Consider the following 20,301-nt stretch of genomic DNA (forward strand, 5'->3'; position numbering starts at 1 on the left):
CCCTACCTGTGTAAATATTGACCAAGGAAGACAATTCAGGTCTACACTGTTTCGCGGACTTACGACACTATTTGGTACAACGAAAATCCGTACAACCACTTACCACCCCACCGCTAACGGTATGGTGGAGCGTCTCCATAGGCAGTTAAAAGCTTCACTGATGTGTCACAGTGCAACGTGGATTAAAGCCTTACCCCTAGTGTTACTTGGCATGCGTGTGGTTCTAAAGGAAGATCTGAAAGCTTCCCTCGCCGAACTAGTTTTTGGGGAGCCTCTACGCCTCCCTGGAGAAATGGTTGCTTCTTCGCCCAGTTCTTCTACTCCAGTTGATCCTTCTGATTTTGCAAATAATTTAAGGAATGTAATGGCTGAACTCAGACCTGTTTCTGCCTCCCGCCATAGTCAAGAGAAAGTAGTTGTTTTCAAAGACTTGGCAACTGACTCCCAAGTTTTTCTGAGAGCTGACCCTGTGAAGCCTTCTTTGCAGCCCCCATACTCTAGTCCTTACCCTTTAGTTAGCCGTAATGAGAAAACTTTGACACTAACGGTTGGAAATAAGGAAGTAGTAGTGAGTACAGACCGCGTAAAACCTGCATACGTAGAGACGAACTTTTCTGTTCCTACCTGCACCAAAACACCTGACACATCTGCTACCCCCACTTCATGCAGTCAACCTAGCACTTCTTTTACACCTAACTTACCCGATGCATTATCACCACCAAGAAAGTATACAACACGATCAGGACGAAGAATTCGTTTTGCCTGTCCATTCGATTTGTGAACTTTCCTTCTCCGTGTGGGGTAGATGTGGTGGCATCGGGAAGAATTAACTCGCCCCACATACAGAACGCACGGACATGCACGATGCAACATTGCAGAAGGGTATATAGCTTATAAAACGAGCGTCATTGGACGGCATCACGTGTGTATGAACATGAGCATCACGTTTCTTCGTATCTCGTTGGTGTAATCAATGTATCTTATACGCAAAAGTGTACTAAAACTGTATGTGGTGACTGTGTGTAAATATACCTGTTATCTATGAGGGCTGATTTATTTAAGGAAACGATGTGGAGCTGCCTACAACCAAGACTCCATAAACAGATAGAAATAATGAATCTCAATAATGGTTTCGTTTGTCCGAATCCTTGGCTGAATGTTCAGCGTTGAGGCCTTCTGTTCAGAAAGTCACGGATTTGATTACCGGCGGAATGGACCAGTCTAACCGTATCCAATTAATTCTCCTGCCTGAAGGACTGGGTCTTTGTGTTTGTTTTTGGCTAGTTGTTTTACGTCGCACCGACACAGATAGTTCTTACGGCGACGATGGGACAGGAAAGGGCTAGGAGTAGGAAGTAAGCGGCCGTGGCCTTAATTAAGGTACGGCCCCAGCATTTGCCTGGTGTGAAAATGGGAAACCACGGAAAACCATTTTCAGTTGAGTTTGTTCCAACACGTTTCGTTTCATATTCAGACAACACACTACACTTCCTACCACCACAGAAATACGCAATTGCGATTACTAGACCTCGGATTTTTAGGTGCTAAAATGTTATTTTTCTGTCTAAAATAGGCTCTCATATCTGGTCTAAAATATTTTTTACGCAGCTTCAATTTTACGTATTTTAATAGGCATTTATTAAAATGCCATGTTTATTTTGCTAAATTGATGTTAGGGGGAAATATAAAACAAGTCTGACTTACCTTTTTGCTGCGAACTTCGCAGAATATAATTTTACCATCCGATATGAAATGGGAAATCTCATGTGAGTACTTTTTAATTAAAGACGTGTGCTATGGGTTGTCTCAGACTGTATAAATCTCTTGTACATTTGAGTCTGTTCTGCAGGCTTTCTCGTTTTCTTCACTTCACATATTCCTTTTGCCACATTTCATCTGTGATGTTAACAGTTCGCTCTTTTACTTCCTAATGTCAGAAACAATTTGTGCTTTGCAAAAAAATTCATTTTTCTGTTGCTGCTAATTTTTTGTGAATAAACAGATCCTCGTGTATTTGTTTCTGTGCAGAAAATGTCTTCCTCTATGACATAATGATAACACATTACAGTAGTACCCGTACCGGTACTGTGCAAATCAGAGAATGAGATGTGTGTGGTGCAGCAGCATAATTGAAATTGCAATGGATGAACATCAGTCATGGAACTGTGAGACAAATGTGACTGTTGGCTTCCAGACACTTTTAAAAACTTTGCTTTCTGTATTTTCACAAGGCACTTTTTTATGTTCAGTTTAAGCATAATCTGGCTGATCAGAGTCCGGATTAGCCAAGTTTTGCTCTACCAGTCACATTTTTTGACTTCTGGACCGTATCCTTCTGGGTGAACTAAGCATGTCTGCACCACCAAGAATAACAGAGTGCAGATATTGTCTGGAATAGTAGTACCTGTAGGTGTTCTAACATGTTTACTTACAAACCTTTGTTTCATTGCTATGGCTAGCTCTAATCTATATACAGAAAAAACAGTCTACACCTTTCAGATTGTTGATTAATTGATGTACGGCTCCATGGATAAATGTTTAGCGTGCTGGCCTTCGGTTACAGGCGGCCCGGGTTCGATTCCCGGCAGGGTCAGGAATTTTAACCATCATTGGTTAATTTCACTGGCACGGAGAAGGGGTGTATGTGTTGTCTTCATTATCATTTCATCTCCATCACGACGCGATGATCGCTTACGGGAGTCAAATCGAAAGATCTGCACCTGGCGAGCCGAATATGTTCTCAGACACTCCCGGCACTAAAAGCCATGCGCCGTTTCAATTAAAGACGACTTGGAACCACGGGCCGGATGACTTTATATGTTAGGCCCTTATAAACAACAAGCATCATCATCATCAAGCGACGTTTTCTGCATACACTGAATAAGCGGGAATTGTATTTTTTTTTTTTTCACGCAAGTCAATGAATACTCTCTCCTGCCTCTTGACAGACCACGATAGTATTTGCCGCGGGAGGTTCTTAAGGCTTTCCGGGGAGTATGGTTTACAGCTTTACGATTATAAGATTGTGTTCAAGATACCTCTATCCGGACATTATCCTCTTATCCAACTACATACTGTTGACAGAATACTTATGCCTTATGTAAGTCCTCACATATACACTCCCCGTGTTCATTATTGATCCCTGGAAATTCTTCCTGGATCCTGTTCCTGCTTTATAGTACCGGTATGTGTATATGTCCTACTATTGTTACTTAATATTCATATAATGCCATCAAACTCAACAACGTTTTTAAAATACATAGTTTCAGGTTTTTCTTATGTATTTCCATTTGCTGAATCAAAAAATGAAGTCAACATTTTTCCGTCACGCACCGTTCGTGTGTAATATTGAAATAATTGTTTCCTGTTTATAAGTCGTCTAATACATGAAATGAAATGACGTATGGCTTTTAGTGCCGGGGGTGTCCGAGGACATGTTCGGCTCGCCAGGTGCAGGTCTTTTGATTGGTGCATATAACTTAATGATCAGAAGGGTTTTTTGATGTCTATATTTCATTCCACTGTATCAACAATTGATTTAAACGTTTGGTGATTGTTGCTTGTGATTTCAGGAATAACGGCAATTGCATTTCCCTAACAAAACTGTAATATTGTGGTCCAAATGAATGCAAGGTTTCTTTACGGGAGGAAAGAAATCATGTTATTTCTTCATTTGTCAACTGAATTGTGTTAGAAGTTTATACTACCGGTACTTACCGTACGTAATTGTGGATTATAAGGAGTAAAGACACTTGGAAACATAAGATTTTCTGGGCATCCGCAAATACAGGAAATGTTTAATTATGAGTTTGCACCTTCAAATATTTCGACAATAGGTGTTACGTAGGCTTATTCAATCACTTACTTTATTATATATATTCGAGTTTATCCATGAAAAATTAAACGAATCCCAAAACGAAATTTACTATTAAAACATAGACTACATAATCTTATACAGTTGGCCTCCCGCGCTTTCCCTTTGGGCTTCGTTGCACGTTGCCAAACATATACCAACACGCTTATTGTTGTAGACGGCTCTCTATGATTATGAGATATGAATAAATGAGCCTAGCTCCGCTGTGAGTTGTCACTATGGCAACAAGATACTGGTATCGCAATATTCTGTTATTTCAGCAGCCTTAGTTTATTTTCTATGCTTCATTTAACGGCTGTGACGCATATTATAGAGAACGATTGTTGGCAAAGGTGTCATAACTCTTGTCGACGAAGAAGACCTTATGTTATTGCCAGTCAGAATTTACCAAACTGAAAATAACTTCTAAAGGTAAGTAGTAATGTATGTTTTGATAATCGATATTGACATAATGATATTTATTGAAGTCTTGTTGCCATTGGCAATCCTGCAAACATTCCTCCAAGGAGACGGAACGCGGAAGTTTGACAGGGTATGATTGGTTTGATGGTAAAATGCTGTCTTGGCTGTCTTTCGTAATCATCTCAAAACACGTAGTACATAGGTAACGTTTTGTTGATATGTTTATCCTGTATTGTGAGGCTATTTTATTAGGCCATTTTGATGCGTCGAGCACAAATAATGTTGTTATAAGGCTGAAGTAACCTTCGATTTTTCGCGCTATATGTTTGAAATAGTGTGTTCGTGATACTGGGAGCACCTACCGCTAATACGAATGAACGAACTGTACGAATTAAGGCGGAAATGTGTATTGATGAAGCGTATCAGTGTGCTGATTTTTTTTTTTTAAAGGAACTTCAATATCATTGCATTCGTTGGACCATCTTACAACAATTGCGTACCGTACCTGTTAGCGATATGAGATTCTGAAATTTTGGATCACTTTCAATGCTGCACATTTTCTGAGTTCGATGATTTCGGTATGTTTGTGAACCTTGTACCGGTACCTAGGTTATGTACGCCCAATATTTGCACTAAGAACATATGCATGGGAAATAATCTAGGCCTATATATTTGGATGATTCATGGTGATCAGTTTGGACTGCTGAAGATACGGGACTGGAGTGATACTGATTATAATAAATAAATTGTTCTTCGTGCATGTTTTCCCTGGCTTTAAATGGACATGGTTCATTGCTGTGAGTAATTCATTCTTTGAAATGTTAGACTTTTTTTTTTTCCTTTTTGTAATCAATTAGGCCTAGTATTAAGGGAGGATGGTTATGTAGCCTAGTCGTACTTCTTAAAACAACAATCACCACTGCACCTGAACAGCCTTTATCGGCAGCACCTGCACATGTTTGCAATCTATTGAATTGGTATAAAGTTTGTGTCATCAGTCACACGATTGAATATTGCACTGATAGTGAGTGTAAGCAGGTGTCGTATTTAACTCTCTCTCTCCCTTTTTTTTACTTTATCAAGGCACAGCCCCATGGTGTGAAAATGGTAAACCACAGAAAATCATTTTCAGGGCTGCCATGGTGGGATTCGAATCCACTATCTCCCGAATGCAAGTTCACAGCTGCATGACCCTAACCACATGCCTCTGTCAGCCACTTCTCAAAATTAGCTTCAGCAATAAAGCCACTTTTGAATGCAACATTCATGAGTATCTATTTATTTAAAGAGCTTCTGTTGGTTGTGATTCTGGTAATGCTTTCACTCTGGTACATTCACCAAACGTAAGATTATTATCCACCCAGCTCTCATACATGTAGGCTAAACAATATTCCTATTTTGTTCACGGGAAGTTCTGATGCTCGTTAGATACTCGACTTGCCAATAAACAATGTTCAGACGCTCAATTAATGTATTCCTGAATGGCAGTAAGAAGTCTTTTATCACTTGTCTGTCAAAATCATCACAATGGAACTTGATGTTCTTCAGATTTTGGTAAAGATTCACTGGCAGAAATTCCCTCCTTTTGAATAATAGAGATACTTCGAACAGATACACCAGCGTAATCTCCAGCATGCAGGGTAATTTGTTTTAACAATAACTAGAGCACCTTATGTAGTTTTCTGATCTCACTGCTTAATAAAGTTGTCATTCTTTGCCTATCTTTGCTATAAATTGTTTTCCACTTCTTGTGAGCAGTGGACGTAATGAAGACAGAAAATATAGCTGCCGATTCACAAAAATATGTGCACCTTAAAGAAAGTACTCTGGAAATCACAAGAGAAAAGAAAGAGCAAAACAGTGAGTATAATGACTACTTAATAAGGGCACAGATACGGGGTTTTTATTTTTGCTTGGCAAGGACTTTCTTGCTCGACCTTGGCCCCCCAGTGACAGTTCAGATGCCGGCTACCGCGCGTGCGTGTGTAGGGCAGAATACGGTGCTCAAAATCATTATGCCAGTGTGACGTAAAGCAACTTGCAAAAAAAAAAAATTATGCTCAAAACCATTATCATGCATTTTACTCACCATTTTTACAGTTTATGCTGAAAATGTTCCCCATGCGCTGCCAATCATAATCGGCATCTCCTAATGAAGTTTTCGGTTACTCTACCAAGTTTTTCAACACTGATGGATGCAATTGCAGCTCTTATATTGTCTTTAAGTTCATTTAGTGTGTGAGGGTTGTTCCCTTAAACTACATTTTTTAACATTCCCCACAAATAAAAATCACATGCTGTTAAATCTGGTCTACAAGGGGGCCACAGATTTTTACTTATGACCCTCGTACCAAACACGCTTCAGTAAGGAGATAACGACCTTTACGTCTATTTTTATTGTTTACTGAACCTGTACGTTTGAATCTCTTGGCCAGTTGTTTTATTGTCCGATTGATAGGAATGGGTATCCCTGGAAATTTCGCCCGAAACTTTTGTCTTGTCCTAACGCACGATTTTCTGCACTTAATGTAAGTATTGTGCATATATACATGTTCACGTAACGAATATTTCACATACATTACAACACTATACACAATCACAATAAAACACTATACAATACGACATACAGTACGCAGTAGCTTCATTGAACACCCTACTATCTCGGAGCTCAGTTCTCGGCAACTGCAGAAGTAATACCAATATAATGGTCCGTTATTGGACATAATAAATTTTCCAGCTAACTCATTCTTGGTTGCCTGCGTTTCGCCCTCGTGTGCTAAGTTAGGCTCGTCAGTTGGGACTTAGCACACCACCCAAGACACAAGGCTAGTGCATACCGTGGAGGCCACTGCATAGGCTATTTGAAGCCACCAGCAGTGCCAATGCACTATGAGAGCTATGTCTCATTTCCAAAAATAGATGCCTGCCTGGCCATCGAATGATGAAGATGTTGATTCCCATAGGGAACCTAAAATATTTGTCCCGAATGAGTAAATTTATAATACCAACGGACCATTATATTGGTATTATAAATTTACTCATTCGGGACAAATATTTTAGGTTCCCTATGGGAATCAACATCTTCATCAAACTGCAGAAGTGCCGGAAACCATGCGCGGTAGCGGCCTGTCATTGGCAGCCAAGGTCGAGCGAGAAAGTCCTTGCCAAGCATAAATAAAGGCCCTGTACAACTGATTAACACCAAGAAAGCCACTTGGACAATGTCTGATGAGTGGGCCTATATTTTGCACTACTTAGTGGTAAGGAGTTTGCTATGGTAATGGCAGCAAGTCCCTGTATGGAAAGAAGGGTATTTCCCCCACTCTCTGCTTCATCCCGCACTGGCAAAAATGTGAACTCTCTACAGTAGATACTACCTTCTTAAGTTCCTATCATACCCTTTCCCTGTCGTAAGCCCTTGCTGTGCCAGCTTATCTCTATTAGCCGTACTGTTGCAAAAATGAAGTCAGTTGATCCGACACTCTGAAACCATGTTGTTCCTTTTTGAGCTGTGCCTTCGCCTTTGATCTTACACTTTTGTTCAATATAATTTACCAGTTGGGTTATTAAGGTGACTTCTTTTTTTTTTGATATTGGGACAATGATACTTCTATTACATTCTGGTGGCTCCTATTTTTGTCTACAGGCTGCTTTCAGCACTCAATATAGCCATTAGATCCCCATCTGTCCAGCTGCCCTTATCATTTCTGTACTAACTTCATCACACCGTGGTGCTTTTCCTCACTTTTTTATTCATTGCTCCTTCCTGCATAGTCTGCATTCTAAGTTGTTCTCATTTTAAGCGCTTCTTTACAGGTTCATGTCCAATGAGGAGTGCTACTATAAATCTTAACTGAATTCTGTTGCATTCTATTTCTATTCTATTGCACAGTTTCAATTGTTTTCTAACTTGGTTCTTTGATGACTATTGTTGTTTTCACTGTTTTAGGTGTTTGTCCCTGGACCAGCTGCTGACAATTTCCCAAATGGACCACTTATGTACTCCTCTTTTTCACTTCTGTCATTCATCCAAGCTTTCCATCTAATCCTTCCACTCTTCCTCATCATTCTTCATTTCTCTTTTTGGGACATGCTCCACTAATTTCTTTGTAAATTCTCCTCACTCACTTCTCCCAGGTTCCATACTTTTATTCAGCTTGTTCTTATCTCTTTACTCCCCAAACCTTCCTTCTTTTTCAGTCTTTGCTGTTACCACTCTGTGATCTTGGTCACATGTTACGTCCAGTAACTCTTTTCTTCTCATCTTCACCGAGCAAGTGGCTGTGGGTTTTGGGTCCCGTAGCTATCAGCTTGCATTGGGGAGATAATGGGTTTGAACCCCACTGTCGGCAGCCTTGAAGATTATTTTCCATGGATTCCCATTTTCACACCAGTCAAATGCTGCGGCTGTACTTTAATTAAGCCCATGGTTACTTCCTTCCGACTCCTGACCACTTCCTATTTGCTCGTCACCATAAGACCTATCTGTGTTGGTGCAACGTAAAGCAGATTGTAATAAAAAAATAAAAAATAAAATCTCATCTTCTCAATGAGGAAGTAGTAAGTTAATGATTTTTCCCCCTCTCTCTTCACCCCAGCCATTGTATCTTGTTATTTTCTGACAGTTGCTATTCTTAAACTGTGCATTTCAAATTAATAAGTCATTCCTCTCACAGAAATCAACAAGACTATCCCCTTTGTTCCTTTGCCCATATCCATATTAGTTGATCAATCCTTCCACTCTTGTTTTTTCGTTACCCACTTTAGCATTTAAATCTCACATTATGATCACTGGTTTACCTGTTCTTGCAATTACCCCAGAAATACCTCTATGTCCTCATTCTGATTTATTGTTTGAGATGCATACACTTGGGTAAAATCTCTGTTCCCCTTCTGTCATTCCCATATTCTACCCCCACTGCACTGTGTTTCATTTCTTTTGTAATTATTCCCACTCCATTCTTTGCTTCATTGCCTCCATTCCAAAACAGTTTAAATACATTTATTAGTTCTTTCTCTTCATTTCTTCTCCATTTTTCCCCTGAAGGGCCCAACCACTACTTTCCTTGAAATCTACTATTTTTTTCTGATTTTTTTTCCAGCCAGTGTTAAGATATTGATGATCCCCATTCTCATAATTTTCTCAATCTCTTTGCTTCGTTTCCCCAGTCACCAATTTTCCATTGCACCCTCATGTAGGAAAACACTATGCGTCACTTCAGGGGAATGCCCTAGCCTTTTTTTCTTGATCTGTATATAGACTTCATTTTAGGCTATTAGTACTATTGAGGTTGCCACTGTCGTAAGCATTTTAGAGCTAGGCCCTATTGACAGCAGGTACCAAGGCTGCTCCTCACATGGACTACAGAGACCTCTGTAGCTGCTCCCCAAGTGGAGATGTTACAGGTTTGCCTCCTCTGCCACCTACGCCATACCGAAGCCCACCCTTTCTGCTGCTGATGCCGTTGAGTTCTTCAGTTGCAACCTTTAGCTGAGACCCATACCAGCTGCTACACATTGGTTCAGAGTGGGCAGGGTCGCCGCACCCTGTCTCAAGAAGAGGATCTCTACCTGCTAAGGACTTCATTTTCTTAATTCTGTATTTGAAAAATTGGCTTGGAAGTACTGTATACGAAGGAAAGTACTAGCATTATGTGCCAGCCTTGTGGTAGCCCCTTTTGATACTTCCCAGAAGGGACTAGTGATTCAGATGACCAGGGAGCTCGCAGATGGCCTTTCTGTGTACTGTTTTTTTGTGTGATTTCTCCATGTGTTTTTGAGAGGTGCAAAGAGCATGTTCTGTCTCTAACCACATCACGAATAGTTTGGTACTCGTCACCCGAGCTATTAAAAGAGGCTAGCTGTGAACAGTCGGCAAGAGTTAGTCAGTGTCCTGGGGTGAGTGTTGTAGTTCGGTGGCTGAGCTAGGGCGACAGTGGTATTGGCTGTTGCCAGTGTCCCACCGGAGTGTGAGTATCATCGTGTAAGGAATGGTATACTTGAAGTACTGTGTGTGTGGAACAGTGATGAGAGTAGAAGTGGAGCAGTTTTAACAGCCATTGTTGTGCACAATATTGCAATGCTGGCTAGCACTGTTGAACTGTTTCTGTTTGGTTGTCAGTGCTGATTAGCTCACTGTATTAGACTCTGTGAATTGCTGGACTGTCTCTGGAGTCGAACCAAGGAACAGTCGCCATGTGTTGTGCATCCAGTTAGCCAGTATTCAAACCTAGCTCTCTGCACTAACCTGTTGTGTGGGGTGATTCGACTTTCAGGATAAATAAATGTAAGATGAACCAATTAGTAAGTTTTATACCCATCTAGGTAATACCAACTAGTCAGCCGTACTCATTGCTGTGTGAAGAGGACATAGACTTGTAAATAGGCAGCAGTTAGTGAATGCGGTCTTTCCTGGCTGAGTAAAATTGTGTGTGTGCATTTATTGGGTCATCCTGAAATAAATCAGACAGATAAAACAGACATTGTTTTATTCATAACAAAAGTAGTGTCAGAAGTTGGAATAGACCCCATGTGTGATACAGTACATCATTGTAATCAGTGGACCAGAAACTGCAGGGTTCGACTGCCGCCAGGAGAATTTAGAATATCTGTGTACAGTGAGTACACATATAAATCGTTGAGTTTCCTGTGCATGCCCCATGAGACCAGAGGCCTCACAAAAATGGAGGCTCACTTAAATGCGCTCTTTGAGATGATGTAGAAGATAGGAGACTAGAATATGATTCTGAATGTTATGTGCCAGCCCTGTGGTAGCCCCTTTCGGTACTTCCTGGAAGGAACTAGTAAGTTAGATGACCAAAGAGCTCCCAGCCAGCCTGGAGGGCATAGCCGGCTTTTCTGTATATTCTCTTTGTATGGTTTCGTTGTGCATTTCTGGAAGGTGCAACGAGAATGTTCCGTCTCTAGCCACATCTCAGATATTCTGTTACTCATCACCCGAGCTATAAACAGGAGACTACCCGCGAACAGCCGGTCAGAGTTGGAGTTTGTGTGTTGGGGTGAGTGTTGGAGTTTGGTGGCTGGACTGGGTGGCAGTGATACTGCCTCTCGCCAGTGTCTCACCGGAATCTGTAGAAGAAGTTGCTGTGTCGGAGTGTCGAGTGAGTAGCTGGACTGGGACTGCTGTAATAGCGTTGATTGCTGTCGGTATTCCACCGGAGTTGGAGTGTGTGTGTGTGTGTGTGTGTGTGTGTGTGTGTGTGTGTGTGTGTGTGTGTTTGGTGGGGGGGCTGACTGGACTCGGAGAAGTGAAATTAAGGTGAGCCAGTCAATAAGGATTTTAGTTGTGTCAGGTGATACCAACTAGCCCTACCCCCTGGTGTGTGAAGGGGACAGAGACTTCTAAATAGGCTGAATAAAATTGTGTGTGTTTTTATAGAGTCAAAGATGGTGTTTTATTTGTAATAATATACACAGCTGGTGGTGATTTTTGTTTTAAGAGGTACTACAACTAGGTAATCATATAGGTCATTTTTACTGACCTGTAAGGCATTTTATATTGTACCAATCACTAACTTGCATCAGTTTTTATGAAGTAGTGGACAATGGAACATGGACTACCTATACATGTTGGATAGAAGCTTTGTGGCGTTTTTCCAAAATGTTTCGTCATATCTGATCCTTCACTACACTACACTACACTCCCTATATGGTTTATTGAAAGAAGAATCTGTTCATGGGCTTCAGTATTCTGTAGGTAATTTTGGTGTGGTACAGTAACCTTTAAATTATGCAGTCGTGTTAATTTGCTACTACACTTGAAAGTCATATCAATCAGCTAAGTGTTACAATTAGGGGTGCAGTTTCTTGCCATGGGAACTATTTCATTTTGTGCATCATCGTTACTGGTGACAGTCAGTCATCAGCTGCTTTTAACAAAAGTCTAAGACATCACCAAAGACTTTACATCTTACATTTAACATTCAAAACCTTCTCCAGAACCAGAGGTTCTTTTTGGATTTTCAGGGAAAAAGAAGCAAATGAACACAGAAGCATGGGTTACAACAAGGCAGTGTGCTAGCACCATTGTTTAATATTTATACTAATAATCAGCTTCTACCTAAATGGACCCAGAGTTTTATCTTCGCTGATGACTTTGCAATCACTACTCAAGCTGTTTGCTTTGAGAAGGTGAAACTGCCTTTATTTAAAGCCCTGAAAGAGTTCACCATCTACTACAATGACAAATAACCTGAAGTCGAATTTTGCCAAAACTCAGACCTGTGTCTTTCCTCTGAGAAACAAACAAGCAGCTAAAACCCTGCAAATCAACTAGGAAGGAATTCCTCTTGAACATTGTCTGACTTCGAAATATCTGGGGCCAACTCTGGATTGTGCATTTACATACAAGAAACACTGCCTAAACATGAAACAGAAAGTAATTGCCAGAAACAATATTGTGTGGAAACTGACGGGTACCACGTGGGGAGCTTGTCTGTATACCGCGAGAACGAGCGCACTTACATTGTGCTGCTCCACTGCTGAACATGCATGCTTGGCATGAAACAAATCTAGCCATGCCAGAAACATAGATGTAGCACTTAACGAGAACTACCGTATTATTGTTGGCTGCTTAACACGTACCTACACCAATAGGTAAGTTCCACTGTCATGCTGGCATAGGATTGCTGCTAGATAGGAGAAAAGTAAGGCTATGACTATGGAAGCCCACCCTCAGCCAGCACATCCTTGGATACAATCATGGAAGATTTTCTTGTCAACCACCACAACACTTACAGGAAACCCCACAGCAAGCAAGGATTTTGAAGTGACTTGGAAAAAGTTAACATTTGAGAGAACAGATGGTTCCAAAGGAAGAGTTTCCTCCTGATCATAGAAGTGGATAACATGGTAGGCCCTAACAGATTATGTTCTAGTTCCTCAAAATGTAAGACCAACCTGCAGAAGTGGGGCTTTTCTGTGGAGTCAGTTCACGGAAGTGCAGTGCTGTGCAGACTAATGGCCATCTTCTGCATGCAGCATGAAAGATCTGATAGGAGCGACACCAAATGCACTTGATGTGGCCAATTTCTGGACATCCAGTGTATAAAATGTCTGCATATCTTTTGTTTATTTTATCTTTGTAATTTCTGACACAATAAATAAATATGTAAATAATGCTGGTGACAAATATTTGAAAATGCTGTCAACAGATAATTTATTCTAAATTTCTGATTCCTGGTACTTCAAACACAATGGCATCCCACTGCATTGAGTCACCGCAAAGTTAGATGGATCTGCATCAAAGTTTCTCTTGGAGTTGTGCGTGACTGTTAATATTGTGATCATGGGCGATCTCATGCCTATGAATTTTTTTTAGGGACAGGTGAGGATAAAATTTAAACCCTAACACCTGGAGCATATCACATTCAGATATCCATCAAACAAGTCATTGAAGAAATTGATTTACTGAGCAAGTTGATTGTACGGTTTGAGCCTGGTATTTGTTTGTTGGCTTCTGTTCAGGAGATGGTAGGTTCAAATTCCACTGTCGACAGCCCTGAAGATAGTTTTCCATGGTTTCCTATTTTCATATCAGGTTGTACCTGAAATAAAGCTACATTTGTTTCCTTCCCAGTCCTTGCCTTTTGCTATCAATGAAAAAACCTATCTACAAGTTTCTAGCCACCTTCAGCTTTGGTAAGGGAAAGCTATCTGTATCTCGATAGGCTGTTAGTATCAATAAATCTGTAGTAACTGTTGTGCTACCCAGCACTCTTGTTAGTTCTTGTCCGTAATACTTAAACAACAAATATTCTGATATCAGTAACTTGTCCATTTTCTGTCATTTGTTACATGCTCCTGGTTTTTTTTTTTTTTTTTTTTTTAAAGGAGTATGTTGAGCAACATGTTCCTTAAACTTACTTGTTTTTCCCATTGCTTTCCTGCTACTTTTAAAAGAACTTGTGAAAATTCACTGGCTGAGGTATACTATCTCCCATCAACCCATATGTGCCCACTGTCGACATTTGTCGACGTTAATATCTGAATATTGTCGATCTTATATCGGTAAACCTGAATAATATTTTTGAGGTGCATTGCTTACAGTTCATAGTTTGATACTTACTGCACAGCACGAAAACAGAATCACACTCGTTTTCGCGCCTTATATCGTGGCTGCGTATGAAATATAATTCCGTATACACTCAAGAGGATGACGCTTCCGTCGCGGTGAGTAATATTTTCTTATAATATTGTTACCGTTGCAAGTAAGATCGGACTGTTGTGATAAACGTAATAACGAAACATGCCTTTAACAGGTTTTGAATTCATTTATGGCTGATTTATAGTTGCTTTTATCTAGCAGAGCAAAACATTTCCACGTCGACATATGTCGACATTGGGCGGTACTAATATACAATTTTCATTTATTCTTCTCAAAGTGACCGTCGAGCAGATCGTAATCATCCTAGAGGAATCACAAAACATCCTAGATGCTAATATATACATAGAACAACCTGAAAATGCTTTCCATAGTGACGGGGATAGCGATGTTGATGAGTCTTGTGGAGATATTTACAGACTCTCTGGTAATCAACTCCGGGCTGATGCTGAACTAGTGTGTACAAAAATAAGTGAAAATGGTACAATGGTAATCCTGAAATGAAATACATAACAGTAATTCAGCCAGCATGTATAATTCTGCATAATATGCACATGCGGGGGGGGGGGGGGGGGGGCGTCGATCAATTGGATCAAAATGTATCTTGTTACCGCATCAGCATCAAAAACAGGAAACGGTACTGGCCTCTAATTGTGTTCCTTCTGAACGTCTCCATGGACAATGCATGGCAACTTTACCGTTTGACCCCAATTTAGACCTTCTCGGCTTCACACGCTACATCGTTAGGACATATATCCTATCTCGTGCCGTTACGCGTCCTAACGCATGAAGACCGAGTACGAAAGTATCTTCACGCGTGTTGCCAAAAGTGCGTTCCGATGGGGTTTCCCACTGCCTCGAAACAAGAGGGAAGCAAGTGCGGTGCGCTCACTGTGGTAAAGCTGCCAGGAAACAGTGCAAAAATGTAACGTTGGCCGCCACGTCCTTTGCTTCGAGTCATTTCATTCACGCGAAACCAGACCGGATGAAGAAAAGCAGAGTGTAACCTCAAAACGCAGACTAAACTGTTTTAAAATTCTACTCGTAGTTTTCCTTTTTTGCTATTTTCAGAGTGATCATACTTGCTCAAAATTTGGAATTGTGTGTATAACGAGTACTATAAACATACGAATATTGTCCTTTTGTTTTGAAACAGTATGCATTCTAAATTGAGACGAAACTGTTCCTCATTTATGTTTTGAATCATGTTTTTTTTAAAAATATTTTCTGCTTATTCAACACTTATGTGACTAATATTCAAACTGATTAATTATTACATTCATATAAGCTTAAAATGCGAAGAAAAGTTCCTTTTTTGAGCATGTCTTTTGCCCTACCCGTTCATGCTCACTGTCGACATATGTCGACACGGTAAATCTCCGCGAAAATGTTAATGAAACCTAAAATCATCATAAGCCTTTCATTTAGGTTACAAACATCAGTACTTACGAAATATATCGCAATATTTCACAGAAAAATAATTTGGGCAGATATGGGTTAATAAGACTGGTAGATTGTTGATTATTGGTCTGTGCACATCCTGGCTAGTGACAAAACTCATTAGTCTGTAACACATCTGGATGCATGGCATAGAGCCTCTTGAAGGCAACACTTTCCTGTCAGACGATTGGTCTGTATAGGGAGTTTTTATTGATCAGTAGTTGGTAATGATATCTCTGTGTTGAATTCTGGGAGTTATGCCATGTTTAAGCAGTTTTTGCCAATGACATGATTCTTCACTCAGAATGTACAGGAAATGTAGCACGATCTCTGATATTTTGCTATAAAAATAAATACACACCTCGAAAAAAGTAGTTTATGATATTGTGGGATTAAGCACAGATGACCTTCCGGCAGACTTTTGAAAGTTGTAGGAATTAAAAAACCCACAATCTACTGGCTGACCACCTTTTTAATGCCATAATTGACTCTGGCTGTTCCCAGTGATTGCACTGTGCCTATTTTTAAGCAAAAATGTGATCTAGCAGAATGTGCAAATTACTGTCCATTTCATCTTCTGTCAGACACAATTAAGATCTTTGAGAGAATCCTTGATCGACAACTGCGTGAAATTATCAGCATTAGTACAAACCACTGCGGCTTTGTCAAGGATGCTGGAACAACTGATGCAATCTTTGCTGCCAGAATATTCATTGAAAAGCACTAAGAGTAACAACAGCCACTGCATGTTGCCTTCCTTGATCTCGAAAAGACTTTCGACTGTGTTCCACACAGTGTGGTCTAGTATGCACTTCGTGACCATGGTGTACCAGAATTGCTTATCAGTTGGATCAAGATACTATACGTGAACACCACAAGTCGTGTACGTTGCACTGTTGGCATCTCAGAGAGCTTCCCAGCGAAAGTCGGTGTACACCAAGGCTCCACACTGATCCCATTGCTCCTTGTCCTTGTCATAGATGCAATCACATAGGACGTGCAAAGGAGTGTCCCTTGGACTCCCTTATAGGCAGATGAGGTCGCAATTCCCGATTCCACCAAAAGAGGGTTGCAGCATCAAATTGAAGATTGGAATAGCAGTCTCCCACAAAATGGTCTTAGACTGAACAAGAAGAAGACCGATTACCTGGAAACAATCCCAGGCAACAGCTCCATCCAAGTTGGATAGACCTTAACAAAGATTGTAAGCTTCAGGTAACTAGGATCTCGCCTGCAGGCTGATGGGATAGGAGATGAAGTGCAAAGTAGGATAAAAGCAGCATGGATGAGATGGGAGGTCACAGGCGTACTCGGTGACAGGCGGATGCCACTACATCTGAAATCCAAAATATACCGCATGGTGGTATGTCCTGTTGCTTTATATAGTGTTGAATATTGACCAGCTGACAGAGCTACGAGTGCCAATTACACAGCATGGAAATGCATATCCTCTGTAGGTCTATGGGCAAGGGCAGAAAAAATAGAAATAATTCAGTAGCCAGCCCCTTTTTATCAGGAGCCAGCACATTTTTGCAAATGTACATTATGAAAACCACAGGTTAGACTAGGATAAAACTACGTATTGTTTTTGAAATGTCTATCAGTTCATATAAGAATGGAAATTTATATTTTAAGAGATACTAACTTAAATAATCACCACTCACCTTCAAGGTCAGCATCTTTTAAAATTACACTACATGTGCCTGTTTGATTTCCCACCAAAACACAAACGATCAATACATTTTGTTGCATCAAAGTCCTTTAAAGATGGTCCATTCAAAGATATCATCATGAGATCACTTGAGTTCTTCTCGGCTAGCTTGGTTTGCAGTTTGTGTTTAATAATATTCATCATGCTGAACCCTTGCTCACATGATGAGTCGATACAGGAATTGTTGCCACTATACTAAGGAGCTTTCCTAAAATCGGAAATCGTCCTTTCACAGTCTGAGATTTTTCAAGTAGATCATTCAGTGGAAGACCTTTCCCGACTACTTTGAACTCGTACCACTCGCTGAGTATGTCTTCTACGTTGTTCTCCTCAATTTGGAGGTGTTTTGAAAAATGAGTGGCAAGAAGCTGTATTTTGCTGTTGCCATAATTTTCCATTTGTTTTCTTGATGGCCAGATATGTGTCAAAAACACCAGTGGAACTTTGAATGTCCTCATTCAGAAGAAATGTTTCTTTCAGAAAGGTAATCCCACTTGCCGAAATATGTTCCTTGTCACTCGTGAAGTTCTTATTCGACACACCTGTTTACTGTATTCCACTGAAAACTGAAAGTGTTATAGCAGAAACAAACTTTTCTGCCATTGCACCCTTGGTGTTCTGAAGTTGCTGCAATGAATTAATTGCATTATTTGCATGCACTCTTATCTAAACTTAAAATCAGATCATGCCTCTGAAATACAAGTGAAAGTCTTTTGAATATACTCAGATAGTCATACAAGAAGTAAATTGTGATGACAAATTTGAAGTCCTTGATCTTCTTTGGAAGACCTTTAGCCGTGATTCCTTCTTCACCTTTCCTTTCAGAAATACTCTCTAAATGTACCCTAGGCATTCCCAGTCTTTGACAACTGCATGCCAAGCATTTAATTTGTTTGCTACCTATCAAACTTGGTGTAAGTACTGCAATATAGATATTACACATTCCAGCAACTCCATAATTTTCTTCAGTTTGCGAAGTAGTTTTGGCAAATGTTGATAAAACGTGTATAGTTTCCTGAGTATAGAATCAATTTCATCAATGATTTTTAAGTTTCACATTTTTCAGTGAGTGAAGAACAATGAGTTGGAGTTGATGTGCAAAACAATGAACGTTTTACAAACTTCTCAATTTTTTCAGAGCTATTTGTAACCAAACCATTATTGGACACCAATTACACAGGTGCTCCATCAGTCCCTATGCCTATTAGTAGAGTCTGTCAGGATGGTGTTGACAATTTTGCAGCCCAGTATAGGCTTTCAAATAGCTGCTCAGTTTTTCAGGCTGAACTCTGGGCCATAAAGAATGCAGTGCTGTGGTGTAAAAATAACAACAAAAATGTGTGAAGATACTCAGTAATTCGCAAGCAATGTTGAGCTCCATTAACAACAAGTACAGTATGAATCCGATAACCGGTAGTACAAGGACAGAAGCTGAAGAATGTCCTCACATCTGTATGTCTTGGATTCGTGGTCATACAGGAATGAAAGAGAATATTCTTTAGCCGAAATTAGCTGCAACATCGAACATCGGAATTACATATGATGAACCTCCAGTGTACTATGTTAAGCGACAAATCAAGAAATATATTTTACATCAATGGAACAATAGCTGGACTTCTAGCTTGAAAGGATCTGTTACAAGAGAGCTACTCTTCCCCAAAGTTAAAGATCGACTTCAGAGTAAAGTATTAGTGCCTAAATTTATCCTAACACAATTTCTGTCGGGACATGAAAGATTTAAATCTTACTTTGAACAATTTAAAATCCAAAATACAGATGGATATTTATGCTTTTGTTGTTCTGCTCAGACAGTGGATCATCTACTTTTCTCCTACCCCGTGTTTGGAATGAAAAGACGTATATTTGAGTAGCACTTGAACAGTTGTGATCTTATATTTTCTGAACCATTGAGTGATATTTTCAAGAAGCCTTGTTGTTATAAGCAGTTCTTGACGTTCATTCAGCACATCTTTAACAAATTGAACTCTTAATCTTTCATTTTAAAATATTTTAAGATTATAAACTACAGCCCTAATGTACTCTTGTGAAATAGGGATCCATGCTGTACTGGATATTCAATAATAATATTATAATAGTTTTGTATTGTGAAGAGTTCTCCAAGCCCTAACTGAAGCAGTCTGTTTCTAGAGCCTCCATATGGCTATCACTTGTTGTATCCTCCAGTGACACAATGGAAAATCAACTTGTTTTAAAAAAAAGAATGTAAAGTTTCAGCTCCTCATCATCAGATTTATCTGTTGATCCATTGACATGAACTTTCCTTAATGTCACATATAAAATCTTCACAAAGATCTGAGGCAATGTATGAAATAAATTCCCTGCATTGTGTACCATTCACATACTCCTCTGAATCAATAACATTCAACTTGCTTAACAACGCAACCCAACCTTAAAAATCAGTGTAGGGTCTGTTACTTTTTGCAATATGATAGGATGCCATGAAAAATGCGTTCATATGATGTAACATGTTAGCATTCATTTTCTTTACGCACTTCGCTAAAAGTGCACATTCAGGATTTTTCTTGAAACTTTCAGCCTACTGTTGTCCCCGCGGTGTAGGGATAGCATGCCAACCTCTTACCCGGAGGCCCCAGGTTCGATTCCCAGCCAGGTTAGGGATTTTTACCTGGATCTGAGGGCTGGTTTGAGGTCCACTCAGCCTACATGATTACAATTGAGGAGCTATCTGACGGTGAGATGGCAGCCCCGATCAAGAGAGCCAAGGATAAC

General features: G+C 40.1%; 1 protein-coding gene across 1 annotated transcript in view; it reads left to right on the forward strand.

Annotated features, from left to right (window-relative positions):
• The first annotated feature begins 4,394 nt into the window (after nucleotides 1-4,394).
• LOC136887200 (transcriptional regulator ATRX-like) overlaps nucleotides 4,395-20,301 on the forward strand; it is a 199,284-nt gene continuing 183,377 nt past the window's right edge. The window contains exon 1 of the mRNA XM_068230347.1: nucleotides 4,395-4,478. The gene's annotated coding sequence lies outside the window, so the exon portion shown is untranslated. The remainder of the gene's footprint in view (nucleotides 4,479-20,301) is intronic.

The sequence above is a fragment of the Anabrus simplex genome, chromosome 1 (assembly GCF_040414725.1).
Source record: "Anabrus simplex isolate iqAnaSimp1 chromosome 1, ASM4041472v1, whole genome shotgun sequence".
NCBI classification, from domain to species: Eukaryota; Metazoa; Arthropoda; class Insecta; order Orthoptera; family Tettigoniidae; genus Anabrus; species Anabrus simplex.